Here is a 14,620-nt window from a genome sequence, read left to right on the forward strand (position 1 = left end):
AGTAATATTATTAATGCCTCTACAATCAACACACATACGCGATGTGCCATCCTTTTTTCGCACTAGAATAATAGGAACAACACAAGGACTAGGGGATTCGCGTATATAACCTTTGTCAAGCAGCTCCTGGACTTGACGCATAATCTCCTTTGTCTCCTCTGGATTAGTACGGTATGGTGCATGGTTGGGTAGTGATGCACCGGGAATTAAGTCAATCTGATGCTCAATCCCTCGAATAGGTGGTAATCCCGATGGCATGTCTTGTGGAAAGACATCAGCAAACTACCGCAAAATGTTAGTAACAGCAGGAGGCAAAAAGGAAGGCATGTCCTCGAATGAAAAAAATGCCTCTTTGCACAGAAAAGCATAGCAAACATATTTGCTGCAATCTAGATCGTCAATATCAGATTTGGTGGCAAGTAAACATCCACTTTTCAATTTAATTTCAGAAGCAACACTAGATGGTTTATTATTAGGTTTCATTTGTTGCTCAAATTCTTTTGCCACCATATGATTTTCACTCTTATTTTGCTCCTGTTTTGCTTTACTGGCTCAATTAATATCATCTTTCAAAATGGAATCAGGAGTCATAAGAAGCAAAGTAATATGTTTATCCTTATGAACAAGAGTATATATGGAGGAAGAGGGGGGAATTCGTGACCCTTGGAGGAGTATATATGTTTATCCTTATGAACAAGCATCAGGAGCTAGGTTTCGCACCCCTCCTCCAAGGGTCACGAAATTCACCCCTCTTCCTCCATATATACATCCCTTAGGGCCCCTGGGTGGGCACAACCCACCAGGGCGCGCCCCCTCTCCTGGCGCGCCCAGGTGGGTTGTACCCACCTGGTGGCCTCGCTGACGACCCCCTTGATACTATAAAATCACATATTTCCAGAAAAAATCAGGGAAAAAGAATTATCGTGATCCACGAGACGGAACCGCCGCCAAGCCCTGTTCTTCCTCGAGAGGGCAGATCTGGATTCCGTTTGGGGCTCCGGAGAGGGGGGTCTTCGTTCTTCGCCATCACCAACCCATCTGCATCGCAAATTCCATGATGCTCCCCACCGGGAGGGAGTAATTCCTTCGTAGGCTCGCTGGTCGGTGAGGACTTGGATGAGATTCATCATCTAATCGAGTTAGTTTTGTTAGGGCCTAATCTCTAGTATCCACTGTCTTCTTAGATTGATGTTGCTATGACTTTGCTATGCTTAATGCTCGTCACTTTGGGCTTGGGTGCCATGAACTCAGATCTGAACTGTTTATGAATTCATCATTACTAGGAAAAGGCATGCTAGTGGCGCACCTATTTTGCCTACTAATGGCGCACTACAGGTGCGCCACTAGCACCACGCCATTAGATTTTATTACTAATGGTGCACCACAGGTGCGCCATTAGTATACCAGATACTAATGGCGCACCATGTAGTGCGCCATTAGTAGACCATACGGTGCGCCATTAGAATGCCTCCCAGGGGGCCATATTTAACCATGTCTCTGGCTTACTAATGGCGCACTTGTTGCTGATGCGCCACTAGTGTGCATTTTGCAGTGCGCCACTAAAGTTCTGGGTGGTGCGCCACTAGTATGAATATTAGGGATTTTTTTCTTTTCTGATATTTGCACAGGTTACAAAACATATTACTGCATAGAATATAGACAGCACAACATATAAACAACAAAGTTATCAAATATAATAGAAGATTAGTCTCCGAATACAATTCATCATATTAGTCTCCGAATTCAAAAGACCGAACAAAGTTAGAACATTACAAGTCTCGAAACCGCGAGTAGCGAGTTTGTCTTCACATTACAAGTCGATATCGATCATCTAAACTACCATCACATAGAAGAGAGCTGTGGTCATCATGATTAGCATCATCGCGATGAAACTGGTCTTCATCCGGTTCCTCCTCCGCTCCCTCCTCTCTCCCGCTAGATAGCGCGCGTATCTAGCTTCCGCCCCCGCCCAAGTGGTGTACCCTTTGTAACTGTTACCGCTGAAACGGTGAACCTGTCTCCGACACTCCTCCCAGTCGTCGTAGACTCCAGGAACCTTACCCTTGTACACGACATACGATGGCATCTCTATGCACTAGCCAAACAAAAAGTTAGTAGCAATTCACAGACAATACATAAGCAATATATAAGTATGCAAAAAAAGGATCGGAAGCGAAAAGCAACACATTAATAGCACGATTCATGGTCCTACTAATAAATAGCATCGATTACATATAAGTTGAACGACTGTCCAAACCAAAGAGACATACAAGTTCATTAAAGTTTAATATTACAACATGAACCAATCGACATTTCAGAACTACATAGCATCACTACTTTCGACTCGACTCAGGGACCGGAGCGTGGATGAAGCCGCCGTCTTTTGTGATGGTCATGAAATCGTGGGCGTTGTCAGCCTGCATTTGTAGCGTTGTTTCTATCTCACTGTTGGACGGTTGATGTCTGGGATAGAACTGCCCCGAGGTACGAAGGACATCTTGATGGATGATTTCCGCAAACTCCGACTGGATGCGAAAGAATTCTTGTCTGATGTCCGCGTCCTGGATTGCCGACAAGCGTGCGGCCCAATCTTTGAGATTACTTGGTAGCAGAAGGTGATTATGGTCCCGTACGATCGCCCGCATGTGATGGAGGGTGTAGTAGGCATCCTTGTGACCACCAGGCGGCTGCTTGACACAGGAGAACGTCGTATTGTGGCTGAAGATGTGCTTGCCGTACCTACGAACTGGCCTGCTGAAGGTGCCTCCATATCTGGCGTAGCCGGGGAGAACATCATCAAGAATTTTCTTGATATTTGTGTACTCTTTCTTCGACTGACGGTCCGGGTCGAAATACGTGGCCATGGAATATTTCGGGCTTAAGAGGATGAGTGTGCAATGTGTGTCACCGCACAAAACACAGAATGTTAGAAAAAAAAAGAACGATCGAAATCTAAGAAATCATATGTTACGGGGCGGTGAGGGGATGACTTACTCGGGAAAGTAAGGCACGAGGAAGTTATCCTTATCTGGGTTTGCCAGAATGACGCCTTCGAGGTATGAACTCGCGACTTGCCGGTCCCCAGCGCTGCCCAAGATCTTGGCACGCATGTAGAAGGGGTCGACTATCACGATGTCCGGGGTCTAGTCTCTAATGATCCGCATCTCCATACTCAGCGAAAATAGCCGAACGAAGGTGTAGTGCAGCGGATGAAGGTTAAACATAGCGAAGATGTCATCAAACCGCAGGACGATCGTACCCCCGATGGCACTATCCACAATGCCCTTGCCCTCTGGCACCTTGGCCACGAAAACCGGGTATGCCACATCATTCTCGGAGAGACGCCGCTTCTCCAAAGAAAGAACACTGTCATGCAGACTCCGCATAGCACCGGTTGCAGCATTGAGCAGATTAGTCGGTAGCATCGGCCTACCCGCCACATGCACCCTTCTCGAGATATCCTTAGGTGAAGGTGGCCCCTCCTGAGCACGGATCGTACTCGGTGCCAGCTGGCTTGCACCACCCTTGTTATTCTTTCATTTCCGTCCCTTCTTCCTCATCTCCTGTAATGGGATCGCGTTCTGCTCAGAGACTGCCTTCTTGAGTGTGTTGGGGCTGAGAATATTCCGCACCTCGGCTATCTGAGACTCGGTGAAGGCGGCAGTTGGAGGCGTCTCCTGAGAACTGAACGCTAGACGACGCCTGTTGCAATTGGGTTTCTCCGCGGTACCAGCTCGATCGCGGTCGTCTTTTTCAGGGTTGGGTTCTTGAGAAGGAGGCCCGAAGAATTTGTCACCATACCCATGTTCGGCAAAGTACTTATCGACGTTGGTAAATGTACCGTCGTCGTTGTCGTCGTCGTCCGGATCCTGTGCCATATGCATGTCCGGATCCTGTGCCATAGGGATGTCCGGCATGTTTGGTAGTGTTGCGGCGGTCTTGCCATGGCTTGGCGCCGACACGACTGGCGGTGTTGTCTGTGGGGTGGTGTCGCCCGCCCCCAAACGAATCTGACTCTTCGGCCAAAGCAGGGGCCAGCTTACGCAGGCGCTGAGGGTCATCACATCATCTTCGTCGGCCCCAGCGGGTCGAACCGGAGGTAACAACTCGTCGCAGCCTGGCAGCACCCGAACCAGTTCAACCCTATACATAGTGGGTGGCATCGGATTACCGTGGAACACGGGGTTGCCCGGTTAACGATTCTGCCCTTGGCGACATCGATCGACTCGCCGCCCACGAAGTGCAGGAGAGTGCATGGAACGTCGGCGGCGCCCTGCGAAAACATGTAGGGCGTCAGGGATGCCCAGTCAAAGGCAAGGAGATGAAGTCATCGGCCGAGAGGCTTAGTTACCGTGATGGCGTCGAGCTCGGCTAATGTTGAGGCACCGCCAACGGCGGGCGTGCAACCGACAGAGGGGCCGCTTGCTGCCGAGGTGCCGGCCGGCGTACACCCGGGTGCATTAAGCTCCAATGCCCGTGCCGGCGCCGGAGACACCAATACCGCCTCCGCCGAAGACACCAATGGTGCCGCCTGCGCGTTGTGCGAGTTGCTGGCTGTGAAGCTGGGAACCGGGGGCGGCCCCTGTTGGCCGCCCGCAATCCACGCCTGCAGCCCCTCAATCAAGCTAGGCACAATGGCGGTGAGCGTCGTTCCCAGTTGTTGTTGCACTTGCTCTTGGACAATCTCCGGAATCCGCGCCACTTGTGCCTTGAGTTCTTGAACCTCGCGCGACTGGATTTCCGAGCTGGTCTTTTTCTCCTTTCGCCCACCAGCGCTATAGTATGACGACCATTTTGTGGACAAGCCCTTGCCGGCCACACGACCAGCTGACGACGGCTTACTGAGCTTATCCTTGTTTTTCATTATGTTCAACACCCTATTTAGAGTGCTGTTCCAAGCTGGGGAGCTCTGAGACGACCCCGCGCTACTGCTTCAGTCTCCCACGGAAGGAATGTGAACCATTTAGAAATTTGGCTTCATTAACTAGAATGCAACCATATATGTAGCTAATTGCGCGGGGGTGTATTCCTTACCAGAACTTTCTCAAGCGCCTTGGTCTTCGGATCCGTGGTAAGCTCCTTTGTTACCGGGTCCTCCTTGTACCGGGCCCTGACATAGTTCCTGGTCTGCTTCTCACGGTATTTCTCGAAGCAGGGCGGTAGGCCTTGCTCGGCATGCTCCGCGTCCTCCTTGTCCCATATAGGTTCCGCCACTCTGTAACCGCCGGGACAGAGTTTGTGGACCCCTAAGTTCAAGTCACGCGTCTCTTCTCCCCACTGACTTGATTCCTTGGATGTGATGCTCTCGCACTTGATCTTGAACTCCTTGTAGTCATCTTCGCTCATCGAAGGATTTTTCGCCTTGATCTTTTCATAACTATCACCTTTGTTAATCATTCTCTTCACCGCGCTTCTCCAAGTAGACAGGGCCGTGCTCATCTTCGTGAGGGCAGCACTGTTCACTTTATTCCCTGAGAGGCGTGTGTTTGCAAAGTCAGCGGGGAACTTGTATCGTTCGTGCAGCTTCGTGAAGAGGAGGTTGCGCAAATTCCCTCGGTCCTTATGCCTTAGGTTCTCGGTGTTGATCGAGACGATGCTCCGGAGAATGCACCCGAGCTGAACCGAGTACCCCTTGACTATTTCTTTGGGCGCCGTTGGATCCCCATCGCAGTTCACTTCAGTAAATTTCTCCTTGATGGTGCCGAGCATGTTCGGGCGCCGGTCCTTCCGTTGCCTCTTCGGTTGGCTGCCATATGTGCGTGCGCTGCCATCATCAGTGGTGGCATCCTCGGCGGCACCATCAGTGGTGTCATCCCCGACGCCACTAGGAGTTGTGTAGTCAGGATCGGTGTCTTCCACGACGTCCTCATAGCGGTGAGGTTCTTCCTCCATCTCCCGGGACAGCTCCCAGAATGCCTTGCCGCCCGAACCGCCGGCCTCATCGTTGTGGGCCATGTTTCGCTCTAAATAGGAAAAAAGTTTGGTCAAAAAGTTGGGTATTGTCAAGGAACAAGATCAAGGTCTCATCATTTAGGGTTTTTCGACACCGAGGCATCCTAAAAGCTAAGCTTTTATCATTTAGGGTTTGTCGACGCCGAGGCACCCTAAAAGCCTAAGCTTTCATCATTTAGGTTTTTATCGACACCGAGGCACCCTAAAAGCCAAGGTTTTATAATTTAGGGTTTGTCGACGCTGAGGCACCCTAAATGCTAAGTTAAGTTTTCATCATTTAGGGTTTATCGATGCCGAGGCACCCTAGGTTGACTGATATATATGGGTATCTTCTAATAATATACCCTATCAAGAAAAGGGAAGGAGAAATCTAAGTTGGGCCTAATCACTTGGCTCTATTGCCACCTATGGTTTAATGCAGCAAGAATAAAGGGGCAGTTGATCCTACTTAATTAAGTACTAAGATACCCCGACGCATGCATTAGTCGCAAGTACCCCATATGTCCTATTTTTAGCAAAGTCATGCTAAAATTCACGGAAAATTTCAGCATGACCTTTGCTGAAAATAGGACATATGGAGTACCCGAATTTGCCGGAATGGAAGTTAATCGACATTCCGGCAAACTCAAGGGCCTCTCGGGGTACCTGCAAAATCATCACGACACGATGGTCGGAGACAAAACCCAGCAAACTAGCACCACAATGTGCCTCTACTTTCATATGGATGAAAAGGCCACAGACCATATGGTCCTCTGCTTTCATATGGACAAAAAGCAGCTCAACTTATGTGAGCTTCCATTCCATATCTAATAGCAGCAAGTTGTTCACTTGTACTTGCAGGCTAAGAGCTTTGAGATTTTAGTTGGCCAGGTAAACATCGAATTGTCCCCTAAAGTTCATATATGCTACTATAAAACAATTTCAATAGAGGTTCTGAATTTCGATGTCTTAAAATTATCATCATTTTCATGTGGGAAAAATCTTAAAGTTATATGGTGAGATGCTTAATTAAGAGCAAACTCAATTTTGATGGTATCTGTGGCAGAACTTGTCGAATTGTGTAGTCCAAGTAGCTAGCTGCCTTCAAGAAAAGAAATCTGCAGTGGCACATATGCTCTCTGAATGCATTGGCAAGAAACAAAACAACACCTAGTACCATCCATCTGCCATGGCCATTTCATGCAGTTTAACTAAGCACTAACAGGTAATAATATAACAAAAAACTTGGCGCGTGTCACTTAGCTTGGGCAAGCAACATACCTCGTCCTCTTGGTTAGTCCAAACAAGTTGTATGCTGAGATGGATCAAGTCAACAACAATCCAAATGGAGTCAATTGGTCCTCTACCCAGCAGATTAAGCCCTACACTGATCATATATGTGGTCAGAAACCAACCACTCTAGCTAATCAGACGCAATAAAAATATATAATTTCAGATACTCAACAGGATACATTCATATATTATACTGAAAAAAATTCGTTTGGGCCTTCAAACTTATCTAATCAAGTTAATCAACCATGTAATTGCTGCTCAAGGATAAACTTCTCTGATCAAGTTAAGCAACCATGTAAACAGTGTCAATCTGGATGCTATGGACACAAAAATGACAGTAAGCCAAGGCACTAAATCCTGTTCAAATTTTATCCAAGCCACTACGAGTATCTATCCCAGCACCGCCGGAGGTACCATACAAGTACTCTTTACGCAGGTGTGAAGCTATACTATAATGTCTAGTAAGTGGAATGACACAAACTGCTAGTAGATTGGAGCTTATCATTGTGTATAAGCGGAATGGCCAACTAATAGATGCACGAGGACATGCAAAATAGGAATCCATCATCAACACAAAGTCATAAACTACTGTCATGCATAGGACACAAGGTATTATATATCATTAGTGGTTGGACCGGTGCAGCTCACCGAGAGGAAGACGATGGCGAGCTCGTGCGGGGCAGGGGTTGACGAGGTGACGCGGATCGACGGTGAGGCCGCGGTGGCCGGAGGTGGAAGAAGACCTCGATCCACGGTGAGCTCCTGGACTCCTTGGTGGGGTGCGGGGAGGACGGTGGTCGCGGGGACGATGCGGTGATGGCTCTGCTTCCGCTTCGGCTCTGCTTCCCCGAGGAAGAAGAGGCGGAGGGGGTGGAGGGGAGGACCGGGCGGCCGGGCAGGGCGGCCGGGCGAGGGCCTCACCTCGAACGGGACGGAGATGGTGGGGCGGAAGGGCTCGTCGCCGCCGGGGCGAGGGTCGGAGCGGGGGAGGCGGCGGGGGCGCGGGGGCGGCGGCGCAGTACGGGTCGGGGCAGTGGGCGGGTCGGGGCAGCTGTGGGCGGGTGAGAGAGATGGGGAAGATAGAAATTTTTTTAGTGGGGGGAAGGGTTAGCAATGGCGCACCCCCGAGCGGTGCGCCATTAGAAAAAAAATTGATAGCAATGGCGCATCCACACGCGGTGCGCCATTAGAAATCTTTTTTTGGTATAGCAATGGCGCATCCCAGAGAGGTGCGCCATTAGTAATATATTTTTTTGAATAGCAATGGCACACCCCAGAGAGGTGCGCCATTAGTAATCTTTTTTTGTATAGCAATGGCGCTCGGGGGGGGGGGGGGGGAAGGGAGGGGGAACTGAGCGAGGAGACAGGGGAGGGTGCGGTGGATCGGTGGCGGCGGTGGAGCGGGGAGGGTGCGGGGGGTCGGCGGCGGCGGTGGAGCGGGGGAGGGTGCGGTGGGTCGGTGGCGGCGGTGGAGCGGGGAAGGGTGCGGGGGGTCGGCGGCGGCGGTGGAGCGGCGGAGGGTGCGGTGGGTGCTCGGCGGCGGTGGAGCGGGGAAGGGTGCGGGGGGTCGGCGGCGGCGGTGGAGCGGGGGAGGGTGGGGGTGCTCGGCGGCGAGGGGGATCTGGCGAGGGGGGATAGCGATCGAGATGGAGGGGGATCGAGATCGAGTGTCCTCATGAATATTCAATATTTTTTCATATTGAATATGAAAAAATATCATCAAATTTGAAAAAATATTCATGAATTCAAAAAGTGCCCATGATATTTAAAAACATTCATGAGTTCAAAAAATATTAACAACTTCAATACTTTTTGTGAGTTAGAAATTCAATACCATAATAAACATAAATAAATATTCATGAGGACACTAGAACAGAAGAAATATCATTTCAATATGTCGAAATACAATCGAGAAATGAAGGCTACAATTTAAATACAATCGACCTTAGCTAGCTATATGTTCACAATCTTCTTGCCCTTATTTTTCGTAAATGGAGTTCTTCTCTTGAACGGACGTCCTTTAGGTAGAGTGGTCCTGCTTCTTCTTGTGGTGTATGCTGGTACTTCATCGTCGTTGTCATGTTCCATCTTCGGGTCGCCGTACTTGTCGAAGTCTTGCTCATTGGCGAATCCATCCATTCCGATGATCTTCCTTTTGCCTCTCCTCACGACAACACGACTGGGCTTTGACGGGTCGGTAATGAAGAAGCATTGGCCCATTTGGGAAGCCAGTACCCATGGCTCATTTTTTGCGGTGACGTTTGCGCCCGCGGTCTTGGATTTGGCTTCGGGTATAACCATGGTGGTGAAATATCGGTCTTCTTTTAGGACGCTCTTGGCCCATCTGACACGAAACATCGGGACCTTCTCTCCAGCGTAGCTCAGCTCCCAGATCTCCTCGATCCTTCCGTAGTATCTGTCCTTGTCGTTACCGGTGTAGGATTCCATCGTTACCCCGGAGTTCTGATAACCATCGCTCTTCATGTCCTTTCCCTCGGTGTAGAATGTGTAGCCGTTGATATCGTACGCCTCATACGTCATCAGGTTGTGCTCGGTGCCCTGTGACAAGGCGAATATGAGTTGTTCTTTCGCGGAAGAATCCTCATGTAAAGGGTACGACAAAAGCTTCTGCTTGAACCAACGCGTGAAACATGAGATTATATCTTCGTCCGTCCTCTGTTGGCCTCGGTCATAGTACGTCTTCTCAATAAAGGTTTTGTGCTCTACCACCCAAGGATCGACCACGTCTATGTGTTGTAGCGCGACTAGGTTTGCTCTTTCAAAGTCGGCGAGTCGACCCTCGAAGTCGACATGCATTTCGCGGTGACCCTCACGGTGACCCCATCCAGCGAGCCTGCCGAGGTGCCTGTTGATGGGCAGACCAACGGGGTTCTCGATGCCTAGATAATTCGTGCAGTAGGAGATGCACTCTTCGGTTAGAAAGCCCCTGGCTATGCTTCCCTCTGGACGTGACATGTTGCGAACGTATCCTTTGATGACACCATTCATCCTTTCGAACGACATCATGCTGTGCAGGAACGTCGGCCCGAGTTGGATGATATCCTCCACGATATGGACCAGCAGATGCACCATAACGTCGAAGAATGCGGGCGGGATGTACATCTCAAGCTCGCATAGTATCACCACGATCTCTTCCTGTAGCCTTCTGAGTTGCCTCACGCCAACCGACTTCTGAGAGATGACGTCAAAAAAGTTGCATAGGCCAAATAGCGTTTCACGGACATGCGCGTCCATGATCCCATGGATTGCAACTGGAAGTATCTGCGTCATCAGCACGTGACAATCGTGAGAGTTCAGCCCGCTGAACTTCTGCTTCGCTGAGTCTAGGTATCTGCTTATCTTCCCCACGTAACCGTAAGGAAGTTTTACTCCTACGAGGCAGTGAAAAACTGATCGATCTCCTCCTGACTTAGAGTGAAGCATGCGGGAGGGAACTCATTTTCGGTCTTCTTGGCCTTTTTGCCTTTACGATGACTTTCCATGTCCTGCTTCGCCTCATCATCATCATCATTAGCGTGAAGCTCCTCCCTAATGCCCATTGATTTCAAGTCTGCCCTTGCTTTCGGCCCATCTTTGGTCCTCTCTGGCATGTTGAGCAGGGTACCAAGCAGATTCTCGCACACGTTCTTCGTGATATGCATGACATCAAGGCTGTGAGGCACACGGTGGATCTTCCAGTACGGCAAGTCCCAGAAAACAGACCTCGGTTTCCATACCTTCAGCAGTGGCTCTTGCGCCTTTCGCTTCTTTCCCGGCTCTGGTGCCTTTTGCTTCTTTCCCGGCAGTGGGCAATCTTTCCAATTTTTCAACAGCTCGTCTATTTCCTCGCCGCTCCTCGTACGCGGGCGTCTTCAGGTTTTGGTTTCACCATCGAACAGATCCTTGCGTTTCCTACATGAGTCATCATCGTGAAGCCACCTTCGATGTCCCATGAACATGGTTTTTGAAGACCCGGGATCTCTATCTAGCTGGCGATACGTTGTGTCATCCATGCACCTGACGCATCCAGAAAATCCGTGGACCACCTGCCCCACGAGATATCCGTAACCGAGATAGTCGTGCACCGTCGTGAGCAGTGCGGCTCTCGTAGGGAAATATTCTTTCTCTGCGGCGTCCCACGTATTGGCTGGCATTTTCCACAGCGTGTCTAGCTCCTCTTTCAGCAGCCCCAGATACAGATTGATGTCGTTCTCTGGTTGTTTCGGCCCTTCAATTAGCATACTCATATGAATGTACTTCCTCTTCATGCACAACCAGGGGGGAAGGTTGTACATCCACACAAACACAGGCCAGGTGCTATGTGTGCTTCTCTCGCTGCCAAACGGATTGACTCCATCGGTGCTCGCGCCCACCACAATGTTCCTTGGATCGTTCCCAAATTTTGGGTGTTCGAAGTTCAACGCTTGCTACTAGCTCCCATCCTTAGGGTGACTCAGCATCTTGTCTTTTTTATTTATCTCCGGATCATTTGCGTCATCTTCTCGCTTCTTCTCCTCCCTGTCCGCGTGCCAACGCAGGAGCTTTGCTACCTTAGGGTCCGCGAAATACCGCTGCAGACGAGGAGTGATCAGAAAGTACCACATCACTTTTCGAGGAGCTTTCTTCCTCTTCTTGTATCGAGTGACGCCGCACACCGGACATATGGTAGAATCCGCGTGCTCGTCCCAATAAATGATGCAATTGTTCATGCACACATGGTATTTCACGTGCGGTAAATCCAGAATTCGCATCCTCGAAACTGGTCGGGCACTTGTTTCCCTTGGGAAGACGTTCGTGCCAGAATGACATGTTCTCGTCGAAGCATGCGTCGGTCATTTTGTGTTTTACCTTCATCTCCAGAGCCATGAGCGTTACTTTCAGGCGGGTATCCTCGGGCCTGCATCCTTCATACAATGGAGTAACCGCGTCTATCTCCAGTTGATCCAGCTTGGCTTTCTCTCGGGCGGCAGCTCTTGCGTTATCCGTCTGCTTGAGAAGCAGCTCTTGAATATGAGGGTCCTGCACCCAGCCCATCGATGGTCCATCATCGTCTGATCCAGCATCTTCATCTTCATGATCATGCCCTTCGTCTGCTCCGGCATCTTCCTCATCATCATGTCCGGCATCTTCTACATGATGACTGTGTACTGCCTCTACTTCGTGATCATGTCCTGGAGATTCTTCGTCTTCTTGCCCGCCCTCGCCGCGGTTGTCTTGCTGCCCTTCCTCATTGCTTGCCGGCCGACCCCCATGGACGACTTCATAATCATGTTCATCACCTTGCCACCGATAGCCATCCATGAAACCACGCAAGAGCAGGTAGTCCCGCACCTGTACGGAATCCGGGTCCATAAGGCTCCTCAGCTTGCATCTTCGACACGGACATCTTATCTCTGCCTCGTTCTTTTGAAGCATCTCGGCCTTCATGGAGCTCAAAAACCTATTCACGATGCCTTCGGTCATCGTGCGGACCATGGTCGCCTGCGGGGTAGAGCAAAACGATATTTTAGAACCAAGAAAAAATTTGGCATGACTTTGCCTAAAAATAGGACAAAAAAAGAATGCATAGTGCCAAAATTCGCGCCGAAACGAAAATGAATCAACATTCCGGTAAAATATTGGCAACTATCGCATTTCAAATACCGGTACCTGCAAACACAAACATATATGCAACACCACAAACATATGCAAAACCACAAACATACATAGATCTAGCTAGGCCATAAAAAGTGCATGTGCACGTTGTTGGAGGGAGAAAAAAGTAGATCTACAACATAAAGAAAGCTTTCCCCTTACTTACCTATCAAAAAAGGTAATTTAACCACTTAATTTGGATGAATCTATGGTGCAGAGCTGAGGAGGAGGAGGCAGCCGAGACAAGCTTGGAGGAGGAGGTGGAGAGAATGAAGTGGGGAAAGTGAGTGTGTAGGTGGCTGTCCAAAATATCTAGCTGGTCCCAGGTTACTAATGGCGCACCACCAACAAATGCGCCATTAGTAACCCTGGTTACTAATGGCGCACCAGCTGGCGGTGCGCCATTAGTAGTTTTGCAAACAAAAAACAAAAAATGATAGTAGTGGCGCACGGGGTGACTGGTGCGCCATTACTAGTTAAAACTAGTAATGGCGCACTGTGCCATGGTGCGCCATTAGTATTTTTGGAAAAAAAAAGAAAAACAAATTTTGTTAGGGCGCACCATGTTTGTGGTGCGCCATTAGTGTGTATCACACTAATGGCGCACCAGCACACGGTGCGCCATTAGTATTTTTGGAAAAAAAAATTGGTAGTAGTGGCGCACCATGGTTGTGGTGCGCCATTAGTGTCTATCACACTAATGGCGCACCAGCACACGGTGCGCCACTGCTATATAGTAGTGGTGCACTGCATGTCTGGTACGCCATTAGTGTCCATATTATCTATAGCCCTTTTCCTAGTAGTGTTATATCCATGTTTTAGATCTGATCTTGCAAGTTATAGTCACCTACTACGGTTATGATCCGACAACCACGGAGTGACAACAACCGGGCCCACTCTCAGTGATGACCATAGTTTGAGGAGTTCATGTATTCACGAGGAGGCCTTAATATCCCTTAGTTTCCAATATGGACCCCGCTGCCACGGGAGGGTAGGACAAAAGATGTCATGCAAGTTCTTTTAATAAAGCATGTATGACTATTTAAGGAATACATGCCTATATTATATCGATGAACTGGAGCTAGTGCTGTATCGCCCTAGGTTATAACTGTCATAATGAATATCATCCAACAAGTCACCGATCCAATGCCTACGAATTTATCCTATATTGTTTCTGCTAAGTTACTACTGCTATCATCACGGTTACACTTGCTACAAAATTACTGCTATCACTGTTACTGTTACTATTGCTGCTGTCACTATTATCAAAGCTATCATATTACTGTGCTGCTGATCACTTTGCTGCAGATAATTAATCCAGGTGTGGTTGAATTGACAACTCAGCTGCTAATACCTTCAAATATTCTTTGGCTCCCCTTGTGTCGAATCTATAAATTTGGGTTGAATACTCTACCCTCGAAAACTGTTGCGATCCCTATACTTGTGGGTTATAAGTTGTCCTTGAATATTACCTTGGGGTGCCTTGGGCATCCCCAAGCATAGTCTCTTGCCACTCCTTGTTCCATAGTCCATCAAATCTTTACCCAAAACTTGAAAACTTCACAACACAAAACTCAACAGAAAATCTCATGAGATCCGTTAGTATAAGAAAATAAAGCACCACTTTTGATACTGTTGTGAACTCATTCTTTATTTATATTGGTGTAATATCTACTGTATTCCAACTTTTCCATGGTTCATACCCCTCGATACTATCCATAGATTTATCAAAATAAGCAAACAACACATAGAAAACAAAATC

This window comes from Aegilops tauschii, chromosome 1 (genome assembly GCF_002575655.3).
Source record: "Aegilops tauschii subsp. strangulata cultivar AL8/78 chromosome 1, Aet v6.0, whole genome shotgun sequence".
NCBI lineage: Eukaryota > Viridiplantae > Streptophyta > Magnoliopsida > Poales > Poaceae > Aegilops > Aegilops tauschii.